Genomic DNA, 7,311 nt, shown 5'->3' on the forward strand with positions numbered 1-7,311 from the left:
GGGAGCTGTTCTCGGCAGGTATTATGAGTATTGCACTTGCAATTTCTCTGAAAAGATTGGGAGGAGCCACTTGTTTATGCTGTGAAGCAGAGCTCTGCAGAGTTCCCACTCTTCGATGTAGCTTTCAGTGCTTTCCTGCTATCCCAGCACTTGCTGTTATGTCTGGAGTGCAATTAGGAGTTATTTCACCTTGTGCTCTTAAACACCTGCGTCATCGCTGGGTGACAGTGCAGTATCTAAAATGGATTTGAAATCTGTCTGTCTGCAGCTCACTGGTCACTGATGAATTAATGCAAGCACTGGTGATCCACTTTAATCCCTCAGATTGTTGCCTGGCTCCAGCTTGGACCTGCAGCTCACTGTTTTCTCAAAATTATGGTTCATCTGTTATCAAATGCTGTCGTGTGGGCTTAGCCTTGCTTTTTGTTTACTTTTTATATTCCGAAGCCAATGAGAAAGCCCAGCTGAGATCAGAGTCTGGCTCAGCTGGGGTTTCGTGCTTGCATGCTAAAAATAATCCCTGCTAGGACTGCTCTGTAACTTGAACAGGCAAGCAAGAACAGTGCCTGTTTTACAGAGGGATTCAGGTAGAGTGTGGAAAGGGGACTTGCCTGTTGTTATACCGGAAGGTTTTTGTCAGACAGAGAAATTTAACTTGGATCAGAAATTCCACTCCAGGGTTCCTGCTGTCTTGATTGGCTGCTGTTGGAAGCGGTCAAATGAGTGCTTGTGATTTTAGTCTGGCTGTCCCTAGGCTGTGGTTTACTGCTCTTCTGTGGAGAGGTGGTAACTGCTGGTGTGACTGTTCTGCTTCTGCTCCAATGCAGTGGAATGTGTCCTTTCCGATGACTTTTAGTGCTCTTTTCTGCATGACTGTTTTACTTGGCAATGGAATTCAAGGTCACTTTCTGCAAGAGAGGGTGGTAGAGTCCTGGGCAGGTAGAAAAGCATTGTGAGTGCTTCTTTGCTGATGCTTTAGCTTCATGTCAGCACTCAAAGGTAGAGCACAGTGTCCAGATTGTGTGCACTTCACTGCTTGCAGCACCATGACTTCTGTTCATAGACGTTATCATAGAATCATTAAGGTTGGAAAAGACTTCTAAGATCATCCAGTCCAAGTGTCAGCCCAACACTGCCATGCCTCCAAAGCCATGTCCCAAAGCACCATGTCTACATGCTTTTTTACCACCTCCAGAGAAGGAGACTCCGCTACTGCCCTGGATAGCCGAGTCCAATGTTTCTCCACTCCTCCAGTGAAGAATTTTTTCCTGATATCCAATCTAAACCTCCCATGGGACAACTTGAGGCCGTTTCCTCTTGTCCTGTTGCTTGTTACTTGGGAGAAGCAAACACCCACCTCACTAAAATCTACTTTCAGGGAGCTGCAGAGAGCGATAAGGTCTTTTAGGTAAGGATGTACAAGTCTTCCCCATCAGTAAAGGAATTCTCATTCACTGTTTCCTGTGTTTAATGCTGCTTTGCTGTTACTTAAAGACTTTTTCCTAAGCCTATTCTGTGTGGGGAAACACCCCAGAGTCTGATTCACTGGTATAAAGCATGAGAAGTAATGACATTTAAGGTTCCTATTTAATGCTAGACCACTACCTCTCTTCAGAATAATATACGGCTTCGTTGTGTCTGGTTTAGCCTAAGCCAAATATGTAATGCAGGTTTGGTGTCACTGGGGGCTTGCAGTTCTTTCTTGAGCTGCTCCTCCTTGAAAGCCTTGCTGAACCAAACCTCTCTAGTCATAAGAGGCAATGAACAGGTTAGCAGAGAAGTACTAGTATTGTTAACTTCTCTAGCTGAATTTGAGACAACGACAGATGTAGTTTCAATACGTTCTTGCTGCCACTGGAAGGGAATGGATTCGCTTCCCCTTCTGTTTTGTTCCTCTTGCATCCCTTGGGCTGGTCCTGATGTTCGCATGGCCTCGTGCCAAGCTGATGTAACTCGCTAAAATGGCACGAGATGGGCCAAAATGGAAATGGGCCAAAACAAAGATGGACTTTTTGCCAAGTCAGCTCACTGTAGCTGTGTTCCTGGAGCAGAAGAGCACACAGGCCTGTGCAAGGGAGATGGAAAGGGGAGGACTTTCACAGAATCATTTGGTTGAAAAAAACCTTCAAGGTAGAGTCCAACCATACCAGTCCACTACTAAACCATATCTCTGAGCACCTCATTTACCAGTTTTTTAAATATCTCCAGGCATGGGCTGCCAACGGAAGTGGTTGAATCACCATCCCAATGACCGCTAACCCTTTTGGTGAACAAATTTTCCCTAATACCCAATCTAAACCTCTCCTGGAGCAACTTGAGGCCATTTCTTCTCATCCTATCATTTGTTACTTTGGAGAAGAGACCAGTGCCCACCTCACTACACTCTCCTTTCAGAGAGCTGTAGAGTGATGACGTCTCCCCTCAACCTCCTCTTCTCCAGGCTAAACAATGCCAGTTCCCTCAGCCACTCCTAATAAGATTTGTGCCCCAGACTCTTCCCCAGCTCTATTACCCTCCCCTGGACAAGCTCCTGCCCCTCAATGTCTTTCTTGTACTGAGGGCCCCAAAAATGAACTCAGGATTTGATATGTGACTTCACCAGTGTTGAATAGGGGGACACAATCTCTTCCTAACTCCTGCTGGCTACACCATTGCTGATCCGAGCCAGGATGCTGTTGGCTGCCTTGCCCACCTGGGTGTACAGCTGGCTCATGTTCACCTGGCTGTTGATCAGTACCCCAAGTTCCTGTTCCACTGGGCAGGCTCAGCTTAGCTGCATTTTGAAACTGTTGGACCAGCACTGGACCACCCTTTGGTGGGTGATATGGCACTGGAGATTTAGCCCCACTCACAAATTTTAGGTGGGTTTGGAGCGTTGGTGTGGAAAACATCTGCAAGTTGGAAGCCCTGAGCTAACAGGCAGTGCCACTTTAAGATTTTTTATTCTGCTGTGGAGATTATTGGCACAGCCTCCTTCAGTAAATGCGAGGTGGTTGCCATGGAGGACAGGAAATCCCCTGTCTGCACGGAGAAGGAAAACATTGGAAACTGTCCTACTGTAAAGCACAGCTGCCTCCGTACTGGGAGAGGGGTGCTTGCTTCTTATGTGGTGTTTTCCAAAGGTCTCTGGTTTTGTCTGCAAATCTTTGCACATATTTGCTCTGTTTCCTAGTGGGCTGCTTGGGCGTTTGGAGAGGAGCTGGACAAAGGATGTGGGAGCAGCTGGTTAGGATGAGTTTTAAGTGCCCTGATTAATGTAAGAAGCAGGAGGGATTTTCACTTGGGGCTAAGATACTTAGCAAATTTACAGTACCTGCCTCTCCTTTTAACCCTGCAGCTCGTATTATTCCTGTTCCCCTCTCCTGTTTGTCTTTTCTTTCCTTGGACATCTTGAAGCATCTCTGCTGTGTTGAACCACGTCTTGGACCATGGAGGCATCTCTGCTGTGGTGGGTCTGTGCTCTCCATCTGGCAATCCAGGATGTATCCTGCCTGCTGTTGCTGGAGTTGGGAACAGCATCTCAGCCCATGTGTGCAGTGCTAGCAGCTGGCTGTGTGCTTCTGCAAATACCCAGATGCTTAGGGCCGGCCTGTCCTTGTGAGGTGGGGAAGAGGTGAGGAAGATATATCAAGACATGTTGTTGCCATCTTTCCACTGCATGCTCTGCAAGATGACCCAGTTCCCCCAGGAGCTGAGACCAGACAAGCCTGCAGTGGGTTAATCAACTTTGTTAAGCCATCACTGTTAACATCATTGAGCTGTATAAAGGCTGAGCTGCTTGATTGCTACCAGGCATGAATACCTAACCCGTCACCAGTAGCTGTCCTTCCCTGTGGTCTACTTCAGAGGCTAGATGAACAGATTACCACTGATGCACACCAGTAGTAGATGGACCACTGGATCAGGACTTTTTCTTCCTCCAGAGACAGGTTCTAAGACAGTAGACAATTGTCTAATTGTTTGGGTTCTTTCCCACTGCTGTCCTGTGTGCACTGTTGCAGTTCTGAATTGGGTTAGGTGCTGAAACAGAAACAGAGAAAGCTCTGCGCGACTAGGTTAGCTTTAACCTCTGCTTGGCAATGTTTTCTGGGCCAGGTTTTTGCACTGACATTCATGGAGCTGAACTTGCAGTTTCAAGGGTCCAGAAGATACTCCTGCTTGTAGACCATGGTGTTATGGGAGGTCTCCTGGCTGGAGAGGAAAGGCAGCTGTGCTCTTCAACTTCTTATTGTGCACCAGTTGTTGTTGCATTTACTGTGGTGTGGTACTTGCTTTATCTTTAACTGAGATGAGTTGTCCTAACACTGCATGCTGTTAAATCAGCAGTGAGGTCTCTAGGGACACCTCTCGGGACCTGCTCATAGGGATGGTGTGGGTGAACTGAAGGCACCTTTGGCACTCAATGTAATGGAAACATCATCAAAATCCCAGGGCTGTGATTGTGGGGGTTAAACTCATGGATCCTCTCTGAAGCTACTCCAGGATTTCCCTGGCAGCTGTTTCTGGACTTGCCACAGCCCAGCTTTTATGCAGTGCATAATGATGCAATCCTAGTTCAAACAGCCCTCTTGCGCTTCCTCTCATGTTGGGAGAGTGCTTTCTGACGTAACTTTGCATCATTGTGTTGACTTGCGTGAATGCCAGGCTGATTTACACCGACAGGGCTCTCCGGCTGTGTTTGCCTAGCCCTGAATAGGGCAGGTTGTGAATGTCTGTTTGGAGTCAATACGCAGCGACTTGATTCACATCTTCCTTTTATGACTGACCGCAGAGTGCCACCTCCTACTTTGTATACCAGCCCGCCCTAGGTATATTTACACAAGTCATGTCTCACCCTCCATGTTGCTTTATTTTCCCATTGATAGCTGATGGTGTGTGTGTTAGATGTCTTCACCTTGATATGACGTGGTTCTTCTGCACTGATGTGAGACTGAGCTTTTTAGCCTTTGCATCCGTCTGTCGTGGAAAGTCTACTTCAATCCTGGGGCTGGATTTAGACCGGTGCCATTTGGCCCATTGGTGTAGGACCTGTCTGGGTTTCTTTAAGACTGCTTGGTCCTCATGAAGCTTCTAAACTTGTTAAACATGCAAGGTGATATGGAGACGAGTCACTGATGTCAACAAGTACAACATGAAAAAGAAAAATCCTGCTTGTCCCTTACGTGTATGCAGAGGGAGAAAGAAATGGGAGGAATTTAAGTCAATGAATGAAAACAGAGATGGTCTTGCTGATTTTCAATTTGGTTGTCGATGACAACCATTCTGTGCAGCATGGAGTCTGTCTTTCATTTTATAGAGGGACCAGGTAATCCTTTTGCTAAAAGAAGGGGCTAAAGAACATGGCTCAGGGGAGAGTGGGTGAATCACCTCTCGTGTCAGGCTCAGGACAGTGTCTCCTTCTGTGGCAAGGACTAACAAAAAGTACAGCCAGAATTTGGCCTTCTGCAGGAGGAAGGAGGGAAATGCAATGGAGCCAGTGATCCAGAAAAAGGATGGATGGATGCAAGTTTGCCCATCTTTTGCATTATGGATGCACAAACTTATAAGCCCTCCTTTGTCAGACTCTTCAAAGAGCTCTAGAGAAGGTGACTTAGAAAATCCTTTTGACTTGATTAAACCCAGTGTAAAACATGATGTGGCACTTGGATGCTGTGTGTACCTCAGCCTTGGGCAGAGGGAAACTGAGAAAACACATTTACTTGGTGTCCTTGGAACTGTTCATGTAACATTTGCCTGCTTGAGTGGAATCGCAAGCTGGAGGGTGTGTGCTGAAGGAAGAAAGATGATGCTTGGCTGAAAAGCTTTCCTCTGGCAGGGTAATTCAGTCTACAAAACTGGTTAATTGTAGAAGCAGTGTGGTGCCTGAGTATGCAAGACTTCAACTGCCAAAGCAGTGCACGCATCCAAAGGGAGGTACAATGCAAAGAGGGAGTACTCTGTGGGAGACAAACATCCCTGTGTCTTAGTGGAGATATCTTTGTAAGCAAACCACCTGGCTCTGTTTGGTTACAGAGGAGGTAGAAAAGGAGCAAGGGCACTGGGGAGGACACGTTCCCTGACTACTGGCTGATAAGAGATGGATTGCGTTGGTGAAAGACGAGATGGTGGCAGCCTCCTCCCCTCTTTCCTCTCCCAGCTTCACCCATGGCAAGAAGGATGTAGGAATCATGCCTGCGTTAGCATTGTGCCATTGAATATTCCTGCCTGGTAACCTGCTATATGGTGGGTTGTGTGGGTAAGCAGAGGCATGCAGTGTGGCTTGGGGAGCACATTAAAGCAGGTAGCCCATCTCCTCCTTCCTTCTGGAGCAATGGGGTCTGCGGTGTTATGGCGGCTCCTCTGCAGGCTGGACAGGTAGGGCACTTTCAGAGACAATCCAGGAGTTATGAAAAGGGACAAATTCTTTTGAAAGCACAACAGAGAGAAGGAAATGAGAGCCGTGAGGGCACCCTCTTTCTGCCCCGCTGTGCCACTGTGTGCATACCCCATGCCTACCAAAGCTGCAAGATAAGGCAGTCCTGCAAGGAGAAGTATTTGCCAAATGAGTAACTGAGATCTGCACGGAAATGACACAATCCTTGTTCAAGTGGCTGTTGTGCAGCTCTGGAAAGGCATTAAAAGGTGAGAGAGAGGTGGAAGGATGCTGCTGTGGGACATGGAATGCTGGATCCTCACAAATTTGGGCAGAGCTGTGGCAGTGCCCCCCAGTTTCAGCACTCCCCAGCAGTACAGTCACGTGAGAAATGGTTTCCTTTGCTGTCCTAAAGAGGCAAGGAAGGTGCTGTGTAGGACAGACACATCAACGTGCAGGCAAAGGTTGTCTGAGCTACTTTGCTCAGGGCATGCAGTGGGGAATTGAGCAATGAGTCAATGCCCTGGCAGATCAGCAGGTTTGGGAGCAGGTTGAATCCTGCTGATCTCTACAGAAGAGGCATTTTCTGTCCCTATAACTTGGATGTATTGCACAGCACAGATACATCACTGGCTTTACGAAAAGCTCCTTTTCCTGATCAGCAGTCTCAGGGGCAAAGCTGCCCAAGACAGGTAATGGCCTTTGCTAGTGTTTGTGTAATGCCTTGCATGGAGGACAGCTGATCCCAGTTCTTTCCAAGCCCTTGGAACCTTCAGGGCTCTTTGCTTTCCAGGGCTCTGTAGCCAGATACGTGCTGAATGGTAAGGAAAGGAGGAGGCTCCACCAGGGTTCCAGCTGCCTTCAGACAGTCTCTGTGCTAGTTATGGGCGAGACTTCTGCAGAGCTGGGCCAGAGAAAACAGGTTTATCCCCTTGGCCTGGAATTGTAGAGATGCTTAA

The sequence above is a fragment of the Cuculus canorus genome, chromosome 3 (assembly GCF_017976375.1).
Source record: "Cuculus canorus isolate bCucCan1 chromosome 3, bCucCan1.pri, whole genome shotgun sequence".
In the NCBI taxonomy this organism is placed as follows: Eukaryota; Metazoa; Chordata; class Aves; order Cuculiformes; family Cuculidae; genus Cuculus; species Cuculus canorus.